The following is a 15,851-nucleotide window of genomic DNA, read 5'->3' as shown; positions in this document are numbered from 1 at the left end:
TTGCAGAGAACTTAGTGGTTTATTTGATGTGTCAAGTGTATGGTGTTCTTACCTGTGTATGCTCTGTCGTTTCAGGTACATCCCTTCCCAGCTGACCCCTTCCTTCCCTTCCCTGTTTATTATTTTGGCAATTACCCCTCGCCTAATGGCTCAAATCCTCTGTTGATATTTTTATATCAGAGTGTTTGTGACGTTTGGAGGTGGGCCTTCTATTCATCATCCGGATCCCGTGGAGCATATTCTGACAGAATAACACGCCCACGAATACAAGCTACACCCGGTCCCGGTGGGGACTAGAATGGCTACCTTAGATGAAGTGCTTCAGGCCTTGATGTTGGTACAACAGGAACTGGTTGCTTCAAAAGCAGAGGCCACTGCTCTGAAAGAAAAAGTAGATAGGCTAAGCAGAAACCCCTTCGATGCCTCTCCCTCACAAATACAAGTCACGGTACCACCTCCCATTCCTCTCGCAAATCCAGAAAAGTATTCAGGAGACCCTGCTAAGACACAGATCTTTCTGACACAGGTCTTGATGCATTTCTCGTGCAAACCGGCCTCCTTCCCATCCAATCACTCCAGAGTCGCCTTTGCCATTTCATATCTAATAGGTGATGCGGCCAATTGGGCAGTGCCGTTGGTTCGCAATGACGATCCCGTGTTAACAAACTGGAATGCATTCAGGGCAGAATTTGAGCGCGTATTTGACCGAAGGGCCACTACGTTTAGTGCAGATAGAGAGCTCCTAATGCTGAGACAGGGGAAAAGAGACTTGATTTCGTATTTGACGGATTTCAATAGGCTGGTGGCTGAAACAGCTTGGCCTGAGGAAAAAAGGATGTCTCTTTTTTATCAGGGATTAAGAGAAGGGCTTAAGGATATCATTGCCCAAATAGACCCTCAGCCAGCTACATGTAAAGACATGATCAATTTGACCCTACGTTTGGATGGGAGAATGAGTGACAGGAAACGATGGGATCGGGGTTATTCAGGGTCCGATTACAGTCCTCGCAGGACAGTGTCATCCCCCGAGTCCAGTTCAGAACCCATGGAGTTAGGGGCTGTAAAAACCCCTCTGTCTAAAGAAGAAAAGGAACACCGTCGAGCCCTGGGTCTGTGTCTCTACTGCGGGAAAAAGGGACACTATGTTAGGGACTGCCCTACTAAACCCAAGACGAGCAGGGGATGGAATCGTAACAAAAGATTAGCCATTACTGCTGTAGGGGTGACTGGGGATGAAGAAGCGAAGGTAGACCCTTCACTAGTAAGTAGGGCCCCTCTCTATCAGATTCCGTCCTTGTCAGTAATGGCGCTATTAGAAACAGAGACTCACATACTCCTTCCCATGTATCTGGAGAGTCAGTCACAGAATCATCAGGTGAAGGTGATGATCGATTCAGGAGCCACTGGGAATTTTATTGACAGTGGATTGGTAACTGCTCTGTCTTTAGTGCGAGTGCCAAGAGACGTTCCTGAGGACGTATTGGCAGTAGATGGGAAACCATTGAAGTCAGGAAAGATTACAGAACATACAGACAAGCTTGTTTTGTCCGTGGATATTCCAGAGGGATATCATAGGGAGGAAGTGACATTGAACATTATCGAGGCACCTCAATACGAGGTTATTTTGGGTATGCCTTGGTTAAGTCACCATAACCCCACGATTGATTGGAGAACGAAGGAGGTTCGGTTTGATTCCGAGGAGTGCAGAGAGCATGTGGTTTCCTCTTGTGGAACAACCACGGCTGTGTCATTCCTGCCCTTGATAGTAGCCACCGCTGCTGAGAAACAGGTGGTCTTACCCTCGCAATACAGGGGTTTTGAGGAAGTTTTCAGTGAACGTTTGGCGGAACAGCTACCGCCTCATCGTCCATATGATTGCCGAATAGATTTGGTAGATGGGGCTACGTTGCCTTCCTGTCGGGTGTATGCACTCTCAGTTCCGGAAACAGCGCACCTAAGGGAATACCTCGACCACTATGTATAGATTGGGTTCATTCGCCCTTCAAGGTCCCCTGCGGCCTCTCCTTTGTTTTTTATCAAAAAAGCCAATGGGGAGTTGAGGGCGTGTGTCGATTATAGGGTGTTAAACAAAAACACAGTCAGGAATCGATACCCCTTGCCTTTAATATCAGTCCTGTTGGATCAGGTGAAGGATGCAAGAATATATACTCGACTGGATCTCAGAGGTGCTTATCACCTGGTCCGGGTAAAGGAAGGTGATGAGTGGAAGACGGCCTTCAAGACCAGGTATGGTCTTTACGAATATACTGTCATGCCGTTCGGGTTGTGTAATGCCCCGGCGGCATTTCAGTATTTCCTGAATGATGTCCTAAAAGAGTTTGTCGACATATGTGCAGTGGTCTATATCGACGACATTCTCATATATTCAAACACCACCACACAGCATCACGTTCAGGTGTCCCAAGTGTTACAGAAACTAGGAGAGAACAGGCTGTTCTGCAAATTATCCAAGTGCGAATTCGATGTGTGTGAGGTGGAATTTCTTGGAGTGATGTTGAGTCATTCAGGGTTACAAATGTCAGAGAGAAAGGTGAAGGCAGTACAGGAATGGCCGGTTCCAGCGAGTGTGAAGGATGTGCAAAGATTCTTAGGGTTCTCTAACTACTACCGTAGATTTATTGCTCAGTTTTCCCAGGTGGCTGCCCCTTTGTCCAGATTGCTTAGAAAGGGGGTTCCTTTTTTGTGGACCAAGGACACCGAAGGAGCTTTCCAGACACTAAAGAATGCATTCACCACCGCACCAATACTGGCCCATCCTAAGCCGGAACATCCTTACATAGTCGAAGCGGATGCTTCAGATGAAGCAGTGGGGGCTATCTTATCACAGAGGGATCATCACTCAGGGCAACTACATCCTGTTGCCTACCTTTCAAAGAAACTCAATCCGGCAGAAAAGAACTACACGATAGCCGAGAAGGAACTGCTGGCCATTAAAAAGGCGTTCCAAGAATGGCGCCAATATCTGTGGGGGGCGGCGTTCCCTGTTACCGTATATTCCGATCATCGGAACTTGCAGTACATGAAAACAGCACGCAATCTCACTCAGAGACAAATGAGATGGATGCTGTTTTTCTCTGAGTATGACTTTGTGATCACTTTTCGTCCAGGGGCTGACAACAGAAAGGCTGATACACTTTCCAGGCAACATCAGGGGGAGAACTCGATAGGGATTCCCAAACTTGAGTCCATCGTGGATCCGGACAAGGTTGTGTGTGTGATACACGCGGATACCTTCTTGGATCGCGTCAGCCGAGCAAAGACCCCTGGAGAGTGGGTAGCATGGGCCACACAGGGAAGAGGTCGCATGATAAAGAAAGGACTTCCTTTTCAATACACCAAACTCTTCCTCCCCGATGATGCTACAAAAAAGACCGCTTTCAACTGGTGTCACGATTCTCAGTTGGCTGGACATCAAGGGGTGGGTAAAACAGTCCAGCTGGTGCAGAGGTATTTCTGGTGGGACACAGTCAAGAGAGATGTGGTGGACTGGGTAAGATCGTGTAGTGAATGTGCCATGGCCAAGAACGAGACAGGGAAAAGGAAAGGACTATTGGTTCCCCTTCCGACTCCTAAAAAACCATGGCAAACCATCAGCCTAGATTTCGTCACGGGTTTGCCTCCGGATCAAGGGATGACTGCCATATTAGTTGTGATTGACAGTCTTACCAAATTGGGTCATTTCATTCCCTGTGTGAATCTGCCCACAGCCGGACAGACGGCACAACTACTATTGTCCAACATCATAAGGCTACACGGGGTGCCCGAGGTCATTATATCAGATAGGGGTCCCCAGTTTATCGCCAGATTCTGGAAGTTCTGGTGTCAGGCCTTAGGCATCCGTTCCTCCCTTTCAACCAGCTTCCATCCGCAGACGGACGGACAGACGGAACGGTTGAACCAAACTTTGAAAAAATATCTCAGGTGCTATGCCGCGGAGGCACATGATTCATGGGTTTCCTTGTTGTGGATGGCGGAGGTAGCATACAATAATGCTTGGCACTGTTCTCTGGGAGTCTCCCCGTTCTGTGCTACATATGGGTATGATGCTAGGATCCTTCCAGTTACCATCCCTGAAGCGATAGACAATCAACCTACAGTTTTGGGTCAAATGAGGAAAGTTCAAGCCATTCACCGGAAAATCAGGGTTCATTTGACCAGGGCTAAGAAAGAGTATAAGAACTATGAAGACAGACACAGGAAACAGGGACCAACGTATGCAGTGGGTGACAAGGTATGGCTGTCAACCAGGAACATCAAATTCAAACTCCGTAGCATTTTTCACCCTCGGTTCATTGGGCCGTATGTAGTGGTAAAACAGATCAATCCGGTGGCATACAAATTAAGGCTGCCTGGTTCCCTTCGCATACACCCTGTCTTCCATTGTAGCCTGTTGAAACCTGCATTTTCAGACAAACGCAGGGCTCCCCCTCCGGTGTTGTGTGATGGGGGCTTTGAATATGTGGTGCGGAGCATCAAGGATTCCAAGTACAGGAGGGGTGTGTTGTGGTATTTGGTTTCCTGGAAAGGATATTCGGTGGAAGACGACTCGTGGGAACCAGTATCCAATATCCATGCCCCTGATGCTATCCGGTCCTTTCATCGGAGGTTTCCTACGCGCCCTGGGCCTAGTAGGCGCTGAGAGGAGGACCTACTGTCAGAAATCAGATTTGCGCCTGCCTTACTGTGTTTTGGAGCTGTCAATGTGCAGTAAATAAAACGGGCGCTTAGCGGACTACATTACCCAGAATCCTTGGTTAAGCCTATTTGAGTTCCTGTGACACGCATCCTGTTGCGTGTTATTCCGCTTTGTTGCTGTGAGTGAGCGGAGAGAGAAGGAGCCAGGGAATACGTGCTCCATCAGGGAGGTTCTGTGTCCTTTGTTACTCTTCCTCCAGGTAGGAGCGGTTCCCCGCCTTGTTGTTGATCGCCATTGAGCGGAGCGCGGTGGGGGCTCCCACGCGTTGCCGTGATTCCCAGCGCGCAGTGACGGAACTGCGGCGCTTGTTTGTTTTTTGCTTCCGCATTGATAACTGTGAGGCGCGGAGGAGCAGGTTCGCCTCCGTGGGACAACGCTGAGCTCGTGATTGTTGCCCGTGTTGGCATATGGACATTAGAGCGGAGCGTGGTAGTGTAAGGAGCTACACGCTGCCGTCTCTTATTGGGTTTCTGTCATTTTCTACTTCGAGTAGGTGGTGCACGGTGGTAGCAGCTGCTCCGTGTAGCCAGAACAAGCGCTTGTGTTTTCTACGCTCTATCACTATTATAGGAGCTTGCGGAGCACGGCGGTGGTTGTAACTGCGTGCTACCGTGGCTAGAACATTTGAATACATTTTCGAGTACGCTGACTCAGTATCACAGTATATCATACCGTTCATAGTACCTGCACTAATTCGTAAACTTTACTTTCAAGTACCTGTGTTCCTAACAGAGGCTGGTGTGCTTTTACTCGCAGAGCGGAGTGCTGTGGTTCTTGCTTCCCACGCATTACCGTGTCTGTGTGGCTAACAACAACTGCTTCTCCTTATAGATTTCTTTGTGTTCAGTTATTCTTTTATCAAACTTTCACCCAGAACTCCCGATCTTGGATAGCTTGTGTTTCCGCCAAGGTATATAGGAGCTTTGAGGTATTCATATGTATGAGTTTATGCATGTGATGTGTTTCTTAACATATGCCTGTTTCCATTAGGGCCCAAGCCTATATCCTTAGAGGGGGATCCAAGACCACCCAACGGCCGAGTTTATGTTTGTTCTCACAGGTACTGAGTTGCAGAGAACTTAGTGGTTTATTTGATGTGTCAAGTGTATGGTGTTCTTACCTGTGTATGCTCTGTCGTTTCAGGTACATCCCTTCCCAGCTGACCCCTTCCTTCCCTTCCCTGTTTATTATTTTGGCAATTACCCCTCGCCTAATGGCTCAAATCCTCTGTTGATATTTTTATATCAGAGTGTTTGTGACGTTTGGAGGTGGGCCTTCTATTCATCATCCGGATCCCGTGGAGCATATTCTGACAGAGAGTTCCTTTCGTGGAAAGTAGTTTCAGGATTCAAAGATGATCTGATTTGGAAGGGGGCCCGCTCCTATCTTTATACTAGGAAAAGGGGCTGGCACGCGACTAGGTCCTGCCCATGGGTGGGACCAGGAAGGGGGGTGGTTACACCCCTCTCCCATGCCGGACTTTCCCCAGGTCAGGGGCTGGTGTGCCCCTGGAACTGGTTCTAGCCGGCCAATGCATAGTGAGCACCGGGGTGCCACTTGCAGTCACCTTCCTCTAAAGCCCTGCCTACCCAGGATACACAAAACCCTGTCTGGGATGGTGCTAGCACCGCCCCTGACAGGAAACCCTTTGTCCAAGCCTCCCTCGCTGGAAGGACTCCCAGCAGCAGGAGGTCAGACTTGTGTCTGTGGTGGCAGCATCCATTTTGTGATGCTGAGGCTTGAGTTAACTGTAACCCGGGTTCTCAGTTACATACATGTCGTGTCCCTCTAGAAGGGTGGGTTGCTAACCCCGTCGCCAGAATTGTCGAGGTGTTAGTATTCCAATTCGTATGACACCTTACTCGACATGTTTTGATAAAGCGATACCAGAGTTAGCATATAACAGCGAGGATTATAATGCACTTAAGAGTATATGGTACGCGTTATCATGGAATAATTATTAGGACTTGGTTCCGCAAGCTGCAAACGGGCTCAGCTCATGCCAGAGCACCATCTCACATGATTCCAAGCACTCTGCCTTCAGGATTGTCAAGGCCTGCCATAGGAGTGACTGATAGGAATCTATGTATCCATTTTAGGGTTAGATATAGGTATACTATATCTAAAGCAAAGGGTGATTACACCACCTTGCCCCAGCTGTCGTGCAGCCAGTTGTGTCAGATTTAGATGGCCAGCCAGGGGTGGCATAATACATGCTTCAGCCCCTGGTAGGCCCTGGGTACACCTATGCCCTGAGTTACAGGGTCTGATAAGTTGGCCCAATACCACTTAGATATGTACCTAAGGTACATGGAATCCATTTTACAGAGAGAGCAGTAGGCCTGGGGTCCTGAATAGCAGGGTCCCAGGTCAACTAAGTCGGAAAACCAGCAAAACACCAGGCAAAAAGTTGGGGGCAACCATAGTCAGGTATCCACCTTCCTACATGAGGCCTCTCACCGCTACGACTCCGCTGCCCTTCTCGCACTCAACCACAGAAGACTCCAAAACTGCAAACAGGCCTAGCCAGACTCGACCCACGGCCTATTCTCCTGCCTCCACTGTTGTCAGACTTACACCACCACCCGACCCCCGGCACCTACGCTGACTACACCCTAAGAGGCATCCTCCTCAATGTGCGCTGTGTACACAAACACGCCATAGAGATCTGGAACCTACTTGACTCTCTCTTGCCCGACATTGCCTCCTTCACAGAGACCTGGCCCAATGCCGCCTCCGCCCTCGACATCAACACCGCCATCCCGGACGGATACAAGATCCAGAGGAAGGACCGCCCGGACCACCCAGGAGGGGGCCTCGCCTTCGCACACAAGAGCAGCCTCCGCCTCACCACCTCCAGTGAAACCTTCCCCTACGCCGAATACCTGCACTTCCAGATCCAGACCAGCCCCAACACCACACTCTGAGGAACCTTCGTCTACAGACCCCCTGGACACCCTTTGCCACTATCACAGCCTTCATCGCACCCCACGCCATCGCATCCATGAACTACATACTCATTGGAGACCTCAACTTCCCCCTCGACAACCCCAACGACCCCAACTCCACTATCCTCGGGGACAACCTCACCAACATCGGACTCAACCAACTCGTCACCACATCTACACACAGAGCGGGACACACCCTCGACCCCCATCTTCGCTTCAGGTTACAGCATTCACTTCAGCCACACAATGCAACCACCATGGACTGACCATCACTGCGTCCACTTCACAGTCGACAAACTCAAGGCACCAACACCACCCTCCACCCACCGCGAAAGAACTGCAGCAAGTTAACCGACGAGCAACTGAACTCCACCCTCACCCGAGACAACCCCACCTGGGCATCCGACTCATGCACCGCAACCAGAGAACGCCACACTTGGATCTCCAACTGTGCAGACGAGCTTGCCCCGCTACACAACCCAGGCAAACAGCACCCCAGAAAAGCCGCTTGGTTCACCACCGATCTCAAAGTAGCCAGGCGCACCTGCAGACGCCTGGAGAAGAACTGGAGGAACACAAAGGCAACCTACAGCCACTCCACCTACAAGGACTGACTACCACAACCAAATCAGACCAACTAATAGGAAATTCATCCATAACAAAATCCTCCTCGCCAACTCTTCCAACTCCAAGAAACTCTTCAGTGTCATTCGGGATTTCACCAACCCATGCAGTAAAGCCACAGTCATCACCCAGTCCCAAGACCTCTACGACAAGCTTGGAACCTACTTCCACTTCAAGATCAGAACACTTTACAAGAATTTCGTAGGACAACCACTAGACGCCACAGCCAGCCCTCCGCCCCCCAGAGACACCAGCCAACCCACCATCTCCAACTGGACATCTATCACGACCGAGGACACCGCCATGACCATGAAAGGCATCCACGTGGGCCCCCACCGACCCCTATCCCCGCACATCTACCACAGGGCCGCGGACACCATTGCACCTGAACTGCAATGGACTACCTTCTCAAAAGGCACTTTCCCAGATGACTGGATGTGTGCAGAAGTCAGGCCCCTGCTCAAGAAGCCCAGGTCCCACCCCACCGACCTCAAGAACTACCGGCCTATCTTTCTCCTCCCCTTCGCAGCCAAAGTGGCAGAGAAGTCAGTAAACAGGGAACTAACACGATTCATCAAAGAGAAGGCCATCCTCGACCCACCTCAATCCGGATTCCGAAGCAACCACAGCACCGAGACTGCCCTACTCACTGCCACATATGACATCTGCACCCTCCTGGACCAAGGCCACTCCACAGCCCTCTTCCTCCTCGACCTGTCTGCAGCCTTTGACACCGTCTCTCACCGCACACTAGTTGACAGACTACACAACGTCGGCATAGAAGGAACCGCCCTGGTTTGGATCCAATCGTTCCTTACAGGAAGAAGCCAAAGGATGAGACTACCACCCTTCCTCTACGCCCCCACGGAAATCACCCCACAGGAGTCATCACAGCCCGATCCTCTTCAACATCTACATGGCTTCCCTCGCAGTCATCGTCCGACAACACAGCCTCAACATCGTATCCTACGCAGACGACACCCAGCTCATTCTCGCCCTCACCAGAGACCCCACCACCACATAACTCAACTTCCAGAGAGGGATGCAGGACGTCGCAGTCTAGATGACCAATAGCTGCCTAAAACTCAACGCGAAAAAGACAGAAGTCTTCGTCCTTGGAACCACCCCATCAGCCTGGGACAACACCATCACCGCTCTCGAAAACCCACCCACCCCCTCAGACCATGGCAAAAAACTCAGCATCGTACTCGATTCTTTAAAAAAAAAACTGTTTTAGAGTTTTTACATAGCGCAAACTAGACCCGAGAAATCAGGTATCAGAGCACTTTACATGAGTACCAGTTTCATTGCAGAAGGACACATTCATTTTTGTTAGGCACCGGAGATTAAGTGATTTGCCCAGAATCACAGGATGTTGAGTGTGGTTGCCGAGACTCGAACCCGGTCCCCTGCTTTGAGGTCCACCGCTCTAGCCGCAAGGCTACATCCTCTCCATGAACCAACAGGTCAATGCCGTCACCTCCAGCTGCTTCAAAACCCTCTGCATCCTTCGAAACACCTTCAAATGGATCCCCCCGGAATCAAGGAAGACAGTCACCCACGAACTCTTCACCAGCAGACTGGGCTATGGAAACGCCCTCTATGCCAGCATCAGCAAGTCCCTACTCCGCAAACTCCATACAATACAGAACACCGCGGCCAGACTCATCCTCTGCATCCCCCGGCAGGAACGCATCAGCCAATACCTACAGAGACTCCACTGGCTCCCCGTGGAGAAGAAAGTCACCTTCAAGATCCTCAGTCACGCCTACAAATGCCTACACAATAACGGACCCAGATACCTCAACAGAATAAACTTCCAGGTACCCAAAAATAAACCTCCAATCTGCCAACCTCGCACTAGCTGAAACCCCTCGCATCCGCAGAACCAGAGCAGGCGGAAGATCGCTCTCTCACATTGCAGCCAAGACCTGGAACGAGCTACCGACAGACAACAGACGCGCCCCCTCCCTGGACACCTTCAAGAAGGCTCTCAAGACCTGTCCCTTCGGCTGAACAGATCTGCGTGCCCCCACCCCTCAGCGCCTTGAGACCCTCATGAGTGAGTAGCACGCTTACAATTTCCTGATTGATTGATTGAAATATGATCAGTTCCGGTGCAGCCACTACATAGACATCTCGTAATTGACATGATGGCTACTATATATATATATATAAGTATTGAATGGCTGACAGAACTTACAAAGCCTGGCAAACTGACTCTGGGGTTTGGAGGGGTGTCCTGCTCATACATGGCACCTTCACACTTATAACCGAGCACCCTGCCTTCAGGATTGAAAGTCCTGCCTTAGGGGTGACTTATAGGTTTTAAGTGCAGTGACCTCAGATATAAGGAACATATCCTTCGTAAGTGGTGCTAGCACCAGCGTACACAGGCTGCAATGGCAGGCCTGTAGTTGCAGTTTGAGTGGTCTCTCATGTGTGGCATAATACATGCTGCAGCTCTTGGGAGACCCCTGGTGTACTATGCCCTGGGTACCTTAGCACCATATACTAGGGACTTAGAAGGGTACACCAGTAGCCAATTGGGAAGGTACGTACCATGGTCAACTCTAGGGAGAGAGCACAGTGACTGGGGTCCTGATTACAGTATCTAAGTCAGACTAGTCAGAAAAGCATAATATCATCAGAAGGTGGGGGTAACCATTAAAGCAGATCCTACTTTCCTACATACACTCAACTGCATGCAGAATGACATTGTGGAATGGTTTGCAATAATTTACGCTTCCTGCAAATACAACATTGCACACACACCCTGTGTGCAATGCCCTACTGTATGTAAGTCACACCTACAGCCTTAGAGCCCTATGGCAGACACGTGAAGGCACATCTGCATGACCAGATATGCTCCTCTGATGCCTAGTTCCATTGCTAGGCATTGCAAGTGTTCAGGAAGCCATCTTGAGAACATGTACTAGGCACTCGTCTTTACAAGTTACACAGCTACATGATGGCATCAGTTAAAAAAAACGAATGTTTGATATCAAACACCTCTTAATAAATCTGTACTGACCCCAGTATCATATCTATTATGACAAGCACGCAGAGGGCACATTAGAGGTGCCCCCTCCAGCCCTACCAGTCTTTAAGTGTATTGGCTGACTGGTATGTTCCACAACCGACAGGTTTCTGGTCCCCTGCAAGGGAGAGCACATGCTCTCGGAGGCCAGGAACATTCCTTTCTCTGTAGTAGGTGTTCTCACCTCCTCCAGCAGGATGGCTAGCAATTTAGCATATCAATGCCAGAGGCTTCAAAGACTCTGCCGCCTTTGACATGCGTCCCGGCGTCCCCCAGACCTAGGGAATGCCACATCCTGCCCTGGGGCTCCTTTTCCACCAGAGAAGGCAGGAAATGAGAAATTTGAGCTGAACATTTCACTTACGGACCAGACACACCTAAGGTGGGCTACCTGAAGGGAAAAGTCACCGAAGTGTGTCACCATCTTGGTTTTCAGGTGAAATAGAGACTTCTGGGTCGGGGTTATTTCTGCTCCTCACAGGAAGTGGTCATATGGGGGTGTAGCCACCCCAGTGTTAAGTACTACCTTGTGTTACCTTAAATTGAGTGTTTGGGGGCCCCCGACACCAGACTGACATATTTGACTACCTGAGAACAGAAGGACAAATTAGAGCATTCTGTAAAAACCAAGTAACTGCATCGAAACTGGTGACATACCAAGCCTTGCGGATTGCTCCTTAACGATGGCAGACTTGTACCGTCCTGCAACTGTGCATCGTCCCCACTGCTTGGAGGACTGCACAGCACTTTGACAACCATCTAGCATCTCCCGTGGGGTGGAGGAGCATTATCCCTGCATCTGCAGGCACCGACAGCATCTGCCGGGTTCACCGGGTTTTTGACCATCAGGCCAAAAGACTACATTTCCCATGAACATAAGGGAAAAGGTAGTCCAACAAAAAACACATGGTAAGAACCAATCATCTCATAGGAGAGCAATGTTCAATCAGGGGCCATCCCATGGAGGTACAAATATCAAAAACACCTAACAAGGGGTATCACACTTCACAAATGTATGATATTGTACAACAGGGAAATAGCCCGACAAAGAGGGTGCAACTCTGCACCCCCAAGTGAGGGTCCAATAGTGCACAAGCTACGAATCGCAACCCAGCATATATATACATTTTAAAATGCTCACATAGCTTACAAAAAATACTCCACATAGACTACGGAATATATCATGAAGGCATCAACGCTTGAGCCCTTTTGCAGAGTAAAGCAAACTGCAAGACCTGTACATCAGGTATCAATCAAAAACCAAACACAAATAAACAGCCGAAAAACTGTCAACAACAGAGCTGAAGGAGAAAGGCATGGCTTGTGCTTCAAGCAGTAATAGTAATCCAGAAAGCCACATATCACGTAATATAGTGTAAAGAACACAACTGTACTGCAAAATAAATGCACTACTATATTTGTAACGGACAGTAGTAAGGGTCAGGCAAACACATGGAAAGAATCACAAGGTTAGGTAAAGAACCATAAACACCTGTAGTAAGTAGTAGAATATATAGTGCAACCCAGTGATGAATAAACACTTCCCTCTATACAAGTCAGAAAGAAAGAAAGCCAGCAGAGCCTTCAAAGACATGCCTAAGTGTCTTTAGCACCAAACCAGTCTTAAACAGTATCATTCTCTAATAATGAAGACGCGTGCGGCATACTACAATTTGAAGATTGAACTTGCCGATAATTCCTCTAGAGAGCTTTTTGTGATTTTTTTTGTATTTCTTTTCATTAAAGCAAGGCATCAATAAATACTCCGGTGCATAGTACAGAAGAGGTTCGTTCACAAATTCAACATGTGATACAATAAATATTGGCGAGGGGGGGGGGGGTATGGAGCACAAAGGTCAAGCAGATTCACATGTAAGGGTCATGGGGAAAGTGGGGCATCAAAGACAACCGTTGCAGGTGGTACACAAATATTTCCTCTGTACTGATTCCATCGACCCCAGACACTGTTCCACTTCCGAGGGCGACCCCTTGCCAGATAAACAGTTTTATCACGGAACATACACCAATCCATACTTTCTTTCCACCCCTCTATCGTAGACGGCCTTGCAGATCCCCACTGCTGTGCTATATTTCGCTTAGCCATCATGGCCCCTAGAGTGACCCATCGAGTTTGTGCAGTAATCAGGTCTGTAGGCTCCCAAATGTTCAATATACATCTCCTAGCTTCCGAAAAGAGAGCCACACCCGTCACTTCCTGCATAACATCATGGACTATGCTCCAGTAGTCTACCATATATTGACATTCCCACAGGATATGAATAAACGTCCCCAACTGACCACATCCACGCTTACACAGACCTTCCTCCGTTAAACCCATTCTAATCAGACGTGGACCCGTGACATAAACCCTGTGCAGTATTTTCAACTGGACGAGCCTCAATCTCGCCGGAATCGCAACTTCATTAGGGGAAGAAACTGCAGATTGCCAATCTTCGTCATCAATTTCAATATCATCTTGCGTCCACTTGTCCCTTAAATCTGCTAAAAGATCCGCTCTGTGATTTATCAGTTTTTTATAAATGAGAGAAATGGTGCTATCGGGTAGATGCCCATCTAGTATTCGGTCTTCCAATGGGGACGCCTCCGGTATCTCTTCCCCCTCGGGGAGTACCGACCTCAATGCATGCCTCACTTGCGCATAGCGAAAGTACTCCGTCCCACTCAGCTCATATTCAGTTTGTAGTTTAGCAAATGACTTAACCCTTCCCTTTGCCCAAATATCGCCCACAGTAGTAATCCCTATCAAATCCCATTTGTCAAAACCCTTCGTATTCCATAACCTGCCCAACCTATCCGATCCAAATAGTGGGGTAGCCAAAGTCAGACGTTTTTTCCATCCCAGTGAACTAGTAACATCGTGCCATATACGTACCGCCACTCTGGTCGGTCTCGTCAGACTTTTCTCTATAGACTTGGTATACAGTGCTCTGCTATAATTACCACCAGGGAGCAGCCATCTATCCATTGCATAACCCGGATCCGTATTGATTTATAGCTCCCATCTGCGATGCCCAATAGTATCTCTTGATATCAGGGAGGGCAATTCCTCCGTCATACCATGGGAGCGTCAACTTAGCAAATGCTATACGTGGTCTGCCTTCCCAAAGTAAGCTACGCTGCATTCCTTCCACTTCTCGAAAATAGCTAGCTGGTACCACATCCAAAGTGTTCTGGAGGGCATAAAGAAAACGGGGTAGGGACATCATTTTAAAAAGGGCCGCCCGTCCTAGCAGCGAGAGCGGAAGTTTCTTCCAGCCAGCTACGTCGCTTTTCAGCCGAGCCAGTGGAGGGAGAAGGTTTTTGTCATATCTAATTGTGGGATCCATTGAAATATAAATCCTGAGATATTTGAACCCTTCCTTAGCGAGGACAATTCCGAGGCAGGATGGGGGCGTCACCACATAATACGTAAAGGTAGGATATCGCCCAGTTTATTATCAATTCTGAATTTCTACCATAAGAGGCCAAAACATCACAGACAATGAAAAGAGATTTCCTGGGAGAAGTCAAATAAAGTAATATGTCATCAGCATATAAAGAGATCCGATCTTCAAATTGTGGAGACCAACAAATACCCTTGATCGAGGGCTCCCAACGGATCCAAGCCGCAAGAGGCTCAAGTGCCAGCGAGAACAAAAGGGGAGAGAGCGGGCACCCCTGACTAGAGCCCCGCCCAAGACAAAATGGCGCCGAGACACGATTGTTCACAACAACCTGCGCAAGAGGCTCGGTATATAATGGACAAACCCAGCTAATGAACTCAGGACCGAAACCGAATTTAGCCAAAACAGCCCACAGATAAGGCCATTCAACTGTGTCAAAGGCCATCGTCGCGTCTAGTGACGCTATTATGGCCGGCTCTCGCAAGGTATGCGCCCTGGCAAGAACCCCGTGCAACCGTCTTAGGTTCAAAGCCGTGTTTCTGTGCGGAATAAATCCAGATTGGTTGGGATGTATCAGTTCACTAATGACCTTGATCAACCTATTAGACAACACTTTAGCCAATATCCTGGGTTCCGAATTCAACAATGAGATCGGCCTGTACGAAGCGCAAATGGATCTCGGCTTCCCCTCCTTATGTATCACCACTATCGATGCCACTCTCTGGTCTTGGGGCAACACCCCACATTCTCGGGCTTCCAAAAGCATATCTCTCAAATAGGGGGCAATCTTGTCCAGTCTAAGCTTGTACAACTCGATCGGGAGACCATTGGGACCCATTGCTTTCCCCGAATTCAAAGAGCGCACCGCCAAGGCAATCTCATCCCGGTAAGCTTACTATCCATGAGGTTGCGATCCTCCTCAGTCAGACATGGAAGTTGAATATCCCTCAATAATAGGCACAAATCTTCCTCCGGCCTATCTGAGATGGAAGTGTAAACGTTACGAAAATAACCCGCAAAACTATCCACTATCCCTTGTGGGTCTGTTATATAAGTCCCCTCCTTCGTCTCAATCTCGGGAACCACCCGGTCCACTCTATCCTTCTTATCCAACCAAG

The sequence above is a fragment of the Lissotriton vulgaris genome, chromosome 12 (genome assembly GCF_964263255.1).
Source record: "Lissotriton vulgaris chromosome 12, aLisVul1.2, whole genome shotgun sequence".
Lineage (NCBI taxonomy): Eukaryota > Metazoa > Chordata > Amphibia > Caudata > Salamandridae > Lissotriton > Lissotriton vulgaris.
Note: the sequence above shows the minus strand (reverse complement) of the source record.